The sequence below is a fragment of the Grus americana genome, chromosome 2 (genome assembly GCF_028858705.1).
Source record: "Grus americana isolate bGruAme1 chromosome 2, bGruAme1.mat, whole genome shotgun sequence".
Taxonomy (NCBI): Eukaryota; Metazoa; Chordata; class Aves; order Gruiformes; family Gruidae; genus Grus; species Grus americana.
The window spans coordinates 82675449-82686042 of NC_072853.1; positions in this window are offsets into that span (position 1 = coordinate 82675449).

Genomic DNA, 10594 nt, shown 5'->3' on the forward strand with positions numbered 1-10594 from the left:
CACTGCAGCTGTTCAGTCAGCAAATAGAAATGAAAGGCTGCCTTCGCACTTGTGGTGTCAGGCCAGTTTAAACAATGTCCGTGCTCAGTCCCCACTATTTATCGCCCCCTCAGTTGTGATATGTGGAAAAGGTGAGCTTGCCTTAGCACTGCAGCTTGGCACCTTAGAAGTGAGGTTCTGGGTCTCTCCCACTTCTCACGCTTCGGTTCACGTTGGGGAGCAGTGCCGGAGCAAACTGCACGCCCTCCGTAGGAAATGAAGCTAAAAGGTACGCTCCAGAAACGCTCTGGACCAGCTAAAGGGTGTTCAGGACATTGGGTCAGATTAGAGCTAGCCTGAAATACAGCCTCCTGAGGAGCACTTCAGGACACCGGGTCCCCAGCATGATGTTTCACTCTACGCATATGCTCCTGTTTCCCTGCGCGATCTGCTTGTGCAGCATAGCTGTTATGTCTCCGTGGGTCAATGCAGCAAATGGGATGGGGGAACCGACCCAAACCTTTTCTTTTGGTTTGGGTTCTGGTTTTGGTTTTATTTTCTAACAAAAACTTGAACAGAAAAAAGTTTTGAATCTGACCAATTCCCTCAGCAGGTTCAGATATATACCTTGCAAACGAATATTGTTGCAAGAGGGAGAGGTACAGGGACAAAGGTGCTCTGCATTGTTGCTAGCATTTATTCCTCGTACCAGATCACAGCTTCAAAGAGCCAGGAGGAACATCCTTCACAGTCCCTTGTGCTTCAGGGAAAGTTCATGCCTTTCAGATATTTAGACTTTATCAGCCTGTGGTGTAATTAATGTTGCCCGTCAGTGCTCTGCCACAGTAAGAAATATTCTTCCCCCTTGTCCGTAGATTCCTTCCTGCATCTGAAATCAAGAAATCCCATCATAGCACAGAAGAGCAAAATATTCATTTCAAAGCGGACAGAATTTCCCACAAACTCTGGGAGGGCTTAAATGACAACCACACGGTCTTAGCGAGGCACTCAGAATGCTGTGAACCTACACATTGTAGAGGAGGATGTTCTTAAGAAGTGTGTTGAAAACTGCATTTAATTATACAAAAATGAAATTTGGTTATTGTATCCTTTCATAATCACATTTACAACTTAACAAATCTTGCCTGAATTCCTCTCAAAACCTTCTCCGGTATTGCATTGATGTGATGCCTTCAATTTTGTTAGCTTAAAGTTTTGCCCAAATACACTTGTTTTGCTTTAATATCTTATTCATGCATAAGTTTAGGATGTGTTTGGGTCTCAGTTGTACTTTATGGGTTTGCTTATTTACCGAATGCATTCAAGTGAATAAACATGCCACTTCTTTGGTACAAACAAAAGCAAAGTCCCCGGCTTACATCAGCTTGTTGTCCCAGAATAAAATCAAAGGCTGCTGAGGTAGTTTACGTCCCTATTTAGAAATAGGAAAACCTTTGTTTTGTGTGCACAGATACAAAGCACTTCAACTTGAGATGCTGGAGGAAGCTGGGGAAGTTAGCAAGCCCAGTGCTAGCTACATTCTTGGCGTGCAGTCTGCCCGGAGCAGTATTTGGTGTTTGTGTTTACTTGCAACATATGACAATTAGTAGACTGGAAAGACACGGTAGTGATGTTTACTTCCAGGCTCGTTAAAGGATATATGAGACCGTATCTTCTATTTCCCTTGATCCTTATCCCAACTGCTCTACCGTATACCATTCCCCTAACACCCATAAAACTGTAGCAATGCTCATTCTTTTTGTATTCAGTGAATTACAGGATTTGCACAGGATGCAGCAGCAAACTGTAAACAGAAAATAAAGTGGAGAACAATTCCATAAATACAGTCATCAACATTTGAGTAACAAACATGGTAGCAAAACAGGTATTTTTCAACAATGTGACAGCAGCAAGCCCCCTAATGCCATTGGGCATTCAAAGGGAAACAGGAAAATAACTTGCATTTGGATCTTTGCAAATTCTTTCTCAAAACAGTTAACACCTGTGGGGATGCATCCAAGCAAGTGCACTACCAGAACCTTATGCCTTTTCTGCCCAGCTGCTGCAAATAGGTAGAATTCCAGATACAGTGGAATATAGTGACTAGTGACGCTTATGTTATCTGTCCCGTCCCCCCCGCAACTACTTCGGCATTCCACAACCAGAAAGATGTGGCTTTTTCCCTTCAGTTATTAGGTCCGTATCTTTTTCCATTAGAAAATTTTACAAGAGATTTTTACTCAAAAGCATTCCAGAGCCTTCTAGAAACGCTGCAACACAGCTAATCCCTTCTTCTGCCTCTAGCACAAATTCTCTTCCAAGTTTAAATCTTCAAAAGCAAGTGAAAACCTCTTCAGAGAGGAAGCCAGGACCAACGTATTCGTGTGAAAATCCCAGCAGTGTCAAGTTAGATGGAGGGAAATCATCTGAAGTGAAATTTGGCAGAATGGCCAGCTGACAGCTGGAGGGTGAGCAGAATAGCGGTATTCCTCCTAGTCACAGTTACCGGAGTAAAAACTGCAGGAAATCAAGCTCTGTGCACAGGTAAAGCACTGCAGCCACCGTTCATCTGCTGAACGATAATCTGGCAGCACGGCTCTGCCCTGGCTGAGAGAGGCAATCTCTAAAGTCTGAGCTAGACTGAATTTCTTGGTGACAACAAATCTGAAGGATATTTTGTCCTTACTAAAAATAAAAATGCCTGCTTGAATTCAGAGCAGCCTTTGCTGCTGACTGACCTAAATAAACTTTACTAGTTGAAAGGGACAAGCAGCTCAGTTTTTAGGTTCCTATCTAGTGAATCAACTTTTGTCTAGCAGTGATGGGAGAAGGTTTCCTCTTATCTTCAGAAAAAATAGGTAAATCCTTTCTCGGGAAAAAAACTAACATAAAAAAATAAACATCAAAAGATGAAGCTGAGTCTTGTCAAGAACAAAATGTGTGCTAAATTAGGGTTGTGTGTTTTGTCTTTCCTGTTATTAATGGCATCCTCAGAGGATACTGACTCACTCGATGACTGAAGTGCTTGTGGTTTGGGACCCATCCTGAGCCAACACTCCTGGAACCAGGGAAGCTCTTCCCTTTTCTTTACATAAGGAAGTTTCCAGACCCAGTCGTCATTTGTTTAAACACCAAGAAACATGGGCAGCGAAGGGCTCAATTTAGGACTCTCTAAAAGGAACCAAGTTACCATCTCGTGAGGTTATCCAGCTACCTGCAAGGTTTTCTAACAGGGAACAATTGGGGGTTTGGCGGCCTTTGAGTACCCTTCCCTTCACACCTGGTCAGACCAAGGATTGGTTTTCCAAGCTGTGACTTGGCAAGCAGGGGTTTGTCAGCCGCGGGCACAGACAGACCTCACCTGTGGTCTGAGGAGCAGAGCTGAGGGGCCAGCCGGTGTTTGCAGCGATCTCACCTCGCCTTCAGGCTCTCTCTCTGGCATAAACTCGTGTCGCTTCTCTTTGCACAACGCTTACACACTTGCAGTCGTTTTTCTTTTGTTCCCAGGAAATGATAGATTAAAGGGCTGCACATCTCAGGCTCAGTACTGTGTTTATACGTGGACCTTTTAGCTTGATTAGAAATTCAACTCTTCCTGTTACTCAGGTGGCTGGATTACTGCTGTGGGAAGCACCTGCCTTTAGGGAAAGGAGATAAATAATACAAACCTTGTACCGAAAGTCACCTTCTTCTACCACCGTGCTTGGTGTTTACTGGGACCTTCTGGCAGTCTCCACTGTGTGATACTGGCACTGCTGAAATGAAGTAGCATTTGTAAGGCTTCTTCTGCCTTCATGCTGCACTAAGTACGTGACATGTAGGAAATGGAGCTTCCCGACAGTAAGATGTTAAAGGGTTCTGCTTGTCAGAGTACTTTGCTCAAAGTTGCCATTTTTTGTTTTCCCAATATTTGGCCTGACCTCAGTAAGATAGCTATCCAGCTTTAAAAGCATAATTAATGCTACAGAAAAAGTATGTATTTTTAATTTTACTTATGGTTGTGCAGCAACATTTAATCATTCTTAATAGTCTAAGTGATTTTAAAAGGACCCTATCTGAAGAAACTTTAAACCCAAAAAGGTTTCCATATTTAGATGTAAAATGCTATTGCAGTTTTTAAAGTCTGAGCAGGGTTCTGTTGAGCAAATTAGTCATGGAAGCAGTGAAAAGATGCCCTCAAGACGCTCACAAGCTAGGAACCTGGTCAAGCACTCCTAGGGTTTTCTTCTCGTCCCTCACATACTCACCTCTGTTTGTTTGTTGCTGTTGCTAATAGGTTCCTTTGGTTTCCAAATTATTGCCGTGTGAGTGGGCTTTTGGAACTGCCTGGAGCCCTTGCTAAGGGCAGGGAGCCCTCTGCGTATGCAGCAGCAGGCAGTGCGGGCAGTGGTTCGCAGGCTCACACGTCACACTGCACGTCTGGTTTGGTGTGATGTCTCAGCTGCACGAAGATGAGCTTGTGCTTAAGTGTTCACTGAACTGGATCAAGTGACAGTCATCTTGCCTAAAGTGGCCCTTAAAACACCTAACGACTGTTTAGCAATAAACCCCAGGAACCTGAAGTGATGTGTGGGCAATTTAAAATGTTAATTTTCAAATCCTTCCTGTTTTAAATGCTTACAGTAGATAAGAACATTTATGAAATACACTCGGTGCTATTTTTTGTCTCATTGGAAGTTACTCCAGTCTTATTAGAAATGTGCTGGGATTTACAGTTGTGTAACTGAGAGACAAATGAAGTCCAAGCAGTTGGACTGCACGCTGAACAGCGATGCAGTGGGAAAGTAGCTCCCGTTTCAGCCGAGCCACTGCTGCTCAAGCCTCAGTCTGCAAGTGCTCATTACTGCACTCTACTTCATGGACCGGGCAAATCCATAAATCCTTTCACTTTCTGGCTAAGCCATGCCTATCCTCTGTGCAGCAACGTGGAGAGCCTCTGAAGAGGAAGGTTTTGTGCTCCACTCTGGGGTCCCGTGGCTTTTCTGGTGTTCTTCTGCACCTATCTGAGCTCTGAGAGCTGCTCCCTAACCTGTGCAATGTGCCGCTGCAGAGCGCAACGCTGCGCTGGCACAGCAAGGGAGTGCCTTGGTCTGGAAGAGCATAAATTCGACGTAAGGCTTCCCAGTTCATATATATCAAGAGTGTTTTGTAATTAAGAGGTCTCTACTGCTTTAAAACTGTCAGTCAAAATGAGTTTCTTTTTGGTTTTGGGGGAATGGGAGATTTTGTTTTCTGAGTGACCTTAAATTACCCAGACTATACAATGGGTGGCATGATCAGGACACTCACAGTGACCACTTCTTCCTCTGTACTCCTCCCCCAGCATCTTTTGTCCAAACTACATCAGATCCATTCATGAGGTTTTCTTCTTCCAGTCTTACAGTATTCCTAAAAATTCACAAAGGCAGAATTGATATTCCAAAAAATAATGCCAGCAGGAAACAGAATGGAGACTGAAGCATTCTCATCTTGAGAAGCAGGCCAACAAAGAGAATATTGTCTTCAATTTGTAAAAGTTTATTGTCAAATTGCTTTGACCTCAAATTTAGACTTATCTATATGTTGCTCTGTAGCAAAATTTGAAATGCTGACAGAACGGCATCAGTACTCACAATACAGTAATTTCACGACATCTTTTGCAGTTGGTCTTTATGCTCACCATGATAAAAGAGCAGCCAAAAAGGGCACATTATGTCTAATTACCCTGACTGAAGCTTGAACATTGTGCAGTGGAGAAATACAAATCAGCAAACGTTTTCTTGACTCAACTTCTGGCAGTATCCAGCTTTTGAGATCTTTCAAAATAAAGTATTTAGGAAGATTTGTCACTTAACAAGGTGCAATCCAGCTTCTAAATACAATCCAGTTTTTGCTTGGAAGGCTGCCACAAAGGGCCAGTAGTGAATAGTCCTGATAGTAGCACACAACTACACATGTAGCTTGTGAAGCAGCTGGTATTTCTTCAAAGAACTGTGTTTTGTCGGGAACATTGCAGTCTACAGGGATGGTAATGAGAGCAAGGCCTGCAGACATGAATAGGTCATCCAAGTGGTGACAGTGAAACATCGGATTTTTAAAGTCCGTAAGTACAGACTTTATATAAAATCAGCAAATGGTCTCTATTTCTACTAAACTAGGGTGAAATGAAGAAAACACTGCCAATAAGGAGATTCTGAAACAGCCCTTAAACATTCGCATCTCAAAACTGGTACCACCATACTTATATCTAATGACTTGGAGTCCAAATAATTCTGCAGGTAAACTATGTTTTAAAAGATCTCTCAAAATCAATGGGTTTAGGTACTTTAGTTACACTGTGATGGAAAATGTGCACTTCAGAGCTGCTTCCTGGGCTGAAACGTAAGCAGTGAGAATGGAGGAACTGGTCTCTGAACGCACCTTATTATGATAATCTAATTTTACTTTAAACAGAAAAGTGATGATGCACAACACGGACCTAGTTTTCTTTCACTTGCACTTTTTTCCCCTGCTGATAAGTCTATTTGGTTAAAGAAGTCATAAAAATAGAAGATAGAAGCAAACAAGATTCAATTTATTAAAGATCAAAAGTGAGATTGGGAGAAATACCGTTGTATAGAAAAGCTACAAGATGAACCTCATATAAAATTCTGTGGTAGTTCATAGTCTTGCAGCATATCTAATGACAATGTCCTCAGGGACAGGGCAGACTGAACATAGCTCTTTACATAGGACAGCATGACAGATAAACAATCAGATTTTCATTACAGAGCAGAGTTTATTTCATTTATACTGGATTTATTACAGTAGTTATTAAGGTCAATAAAGCACACCATTGACTCCAGGGAAGACGACAAGAGATACAGCACATAAGCTGTTATTGATTTGGCTCAGGCACAATGAAATACCCACTGACCCATTCCTAGATCGGTTATTTACTACTTTTGCTCATTGCTAGATGACAGCGTGGCAGATGTCCTTTATTCTAGTTTTCTGGAATACATACATTTGAGATGCTTCAAAATGTCATGATGCACAGACGAGATGCACACATATAGAAATGCAGAAAAAGAAGAGTCTCTTGATTAGCACAGATGATCTTAATGATACTCACCATCAAAGGAGTATAATGGGCATGTATGTTTACATGTGCATCTAACAGCTAAATACAAGTTTTCATCTTTGCCATATATTATGAAAATTAATGGATGCCACTACCTCATCCAATTATAAACAGTGTCAAGATTTTTATTTTAAATTTTGAGCAGTGTTTTTATAGTTTATGGTATCATTGAAAGCCCTTAACAGATTTATATTATGCATGAATTACAACCAGCTGTGAATTATGGGGTTGCAGTTGTATCAAAAGATTCAGGTAATGTTATAAACCACAGGAAAGAAGCCTGATTCATTAAAATACCAATGGAATTACAGATCTGTGACTTCCACTTTACTTGCAATTTTACACACAAGCTCTATGCGAGGAAATATTGATACATTTACACCTCCTTGTCCAGATTCCCTTCTCTGAACTCATCCTGCTTCATCATTTCCTCCTTTTCACAACTCCTCACGTCCCTTCATACTGGGCCATATTGCTTTGAGTGGCAACTATAATCACTGGCTCAGCTGCAGTTTTAAGGTTCACAAGTCCTCATGTCTGGTCTGTTCTATTTTACATTAGCACTGTTTGAACTGCCCCTTGCAGAAAAGTCAGCAAAAGCAAACGTGGGACAGACAATATACGCAAGTTTACAGGCCAGTGAACCCGTCAGTGAAAGTGGCTGTGCTAACCGCCTGGGTGGAGAACTGGTGTATATGGGGTGTGGTATAACCCCTGTCCTGATACTTATTTGTCTTGATGCAGATTCCCAGGAGGCGCTGGCAGCCTGTCCCGCCTTGGTCACCACAACCCTGGGAGAAAGGATTTCCACCCTCTTTAAGGGAGGAGGCAAGCCAGATCACTCATAAATTTAGCCCTTTTAATGATCCATTTTGCATTTTCTTACCTAGTTTGAACTGCATGGCACAGTACGGAAGGGAATTTTTCTTCTTAGCAAGGATGCATCGGAGTAAGTCTGGCAGGTGACCTGCATTCTGGCTGTGGCATTCTCAGCCAGCCCGTCCACAACTCTGTAACCTGTGTCTGACAGCTACAGACATGTGGTTCCTTCCATTTCTAGCAGGGAAAGAAAAGAAGTTTAATATAATATTTTTCCTGCAGAGTCAGGGAAGCCAAGAGGAAGGACCAGTTACATGTCACCAGTACCCCGGGAGGTGCAGCCCAGTGCCAGCGGCTCCCCGGGGCTCCAGGACTCCCAACGCTCGCCGGCAAAACGCTTTCAAAGCACAACACGCTCCGTACGTCTTGTCAGTGTGACTCAGTCGTATCACTCAATGCCCTCCCACGCTTTAATGAAATGTCAATGAATAAAACGATACAGTTTATATAGTTTACGCCTGGATGAGCTACACCTCAGCTTGTCTTTCCCAATGCTCACCATTTAAGATTTTTGTAGTGTTCTGAAAATGTTGCAGATCAAGCCATAGTGCAAAAGTTCAGTAAATCTAATTGCCAGCAAGGGTTAAATAGCTAGCAATGAAACCACGGAATCCAGAGCTGCAAAAAGCCAGGACTTGCAGAATTTGGCACTTGAAAACAGATTGTACAGGTGCAGAAATATGACAGCTGTGTACTATCATAGCCAAGGAACAAATTAAAATTGCTCTTGTAAATTCTCTTGCAATTAGTGCAGAGACACTGCACATCATCAAAGTTTGTGCTCACAAGTCCAGGGTTTCACAAAGTGAAATGAATGCTCATTACACTAGCTATGTTTTGTGTGATTAGCAGTAATTAAACAGTGGGGAAAGTCTCTGCAGACCAGAAGATCTTAGACCCCATTTTGAAGTCTGATGTAGAGAAGCATTTCAAAGAACCCGCAGGCCAACATTTTAAGGTGGAAGTCACATCTGCCTGATTTACAATTTTAACCTTTCCTACAAAGCACTTATCGAGACTGTAAACATCCGTAGAACAAACAGCTTGTTGGACATATCACCTTAGTCCAAGTGGATTAGCAAAGTTCAGATAATTTCCCCGTACCGGTAGTATACCTTTTTCACCACCAGCTAGCTTAACTGCAGATGATTTTTTAGGAGAAAGAACATGAACTGGCGTAAGAGAATAACCTAATTTCAGTGAGTTATTTCCTCTGGGATGTAACTGGTCAGAGGAAAATAAATCAATACAAAAAAGCCGTATTAATTTTTAATCTTTGATTTTTCAGAGTAAACATACATTCAGTGTTAAGCACATGAACAGTCCCATTTATGTCAATGGAAAATTTCACAAAAATGAATCATGGTGCAATTTATGTCAAGCCTTTACAACAATCCAGAAAATTTTTCTAAGATTCGGGGTTTTTTGAAGATTCAGGTTTTTTTTAAAAGATGTCCCTCATGTATTGTATACAAAATCTAGACTAACTTATTTCTAAAATAACAAACTAAAGTCAAATCAGAAAATGCAATAATAAAGCTCCCACCAAGATGGTTGTCTGCTATACTGACTTTTTTTTTTCTTTAATATAATACTAATCCTATTACTGCAAGAGAAGAAAATGGGGAAAAAATGTGGAAACTGTATCCATCAAAAAGCATTGTACACTGGCATAGACAAGGCAAAACCCCTCCGAGTGGCCACTGTGTCAGGACAGTGTGTTAAACACAAATTATTACAACATTTTAAAATGTGCACGTTGGAAAAAATCTTACTGCCTTCTATTTCAAGCATTGCAAAGATGTGCAAAATATGTATGAATAACAAACATGATCTTCAGGTCATAAAAATTTGGAATGAAAGATAATTAAGTTGTTCATTGTGAGCAGTTCATAATCACAAGTTTTCTATCACACTGCAGAGATTTATGCGCGTGCTTAATGTTATACATTGCCCATAATATCATCTATAACATGTCCAATTGAGCATAACGAGTGCATTTTTATCAAGATCAGAGACCTACCATGCTTTTTGAACTGCCTAGCCCTAACAGTGCATCCGCATGACCAGAATGAAGCGTGCCTACGTGATGCGGGATGTGGAGACCTGGATTCTGCACGTGAGTTTGCCAGTGATTTTCCTCTTGACCTTGGGCAACTCACTAAGAAGGTCTACTGGCACGCTGCTAGACGTACTTGACTCCCACAGGACTTAGTAAGATGTGTGGGAGGGTTAGACCGTCAATGCTGTGTCCCTGCATCCATTTACATAGTTGGATCCTCAAAGGAAAGATTACCTTGTTTGCAAAGGTGTCCCTGACAAACATTTAAAACCTGAAATTTTAGCTGGTACTCTTTTCTTCAACTCATCCTAAGCAAAGAAAGACAGAGAAAAACAACCTCCTTCACTGACAGGCCCTAATCCTTTATTGAATCTTCTTGATAGACCAAGTCTCCCAACGCAGCTGCTTTCTGCAGCACCAGCCCCTCATCCATGGTGAGAACAGCTGGAAAACTGTTGCATGAAAAAAAGAGGGGGGGAGAATTACCCTTGGGATCTGTGGCAAAAACTTTCACTTTAGAACATCTTTCTGTTTGCAATTTTGAAGTCCTGAAGCTTACGTACATACAGATG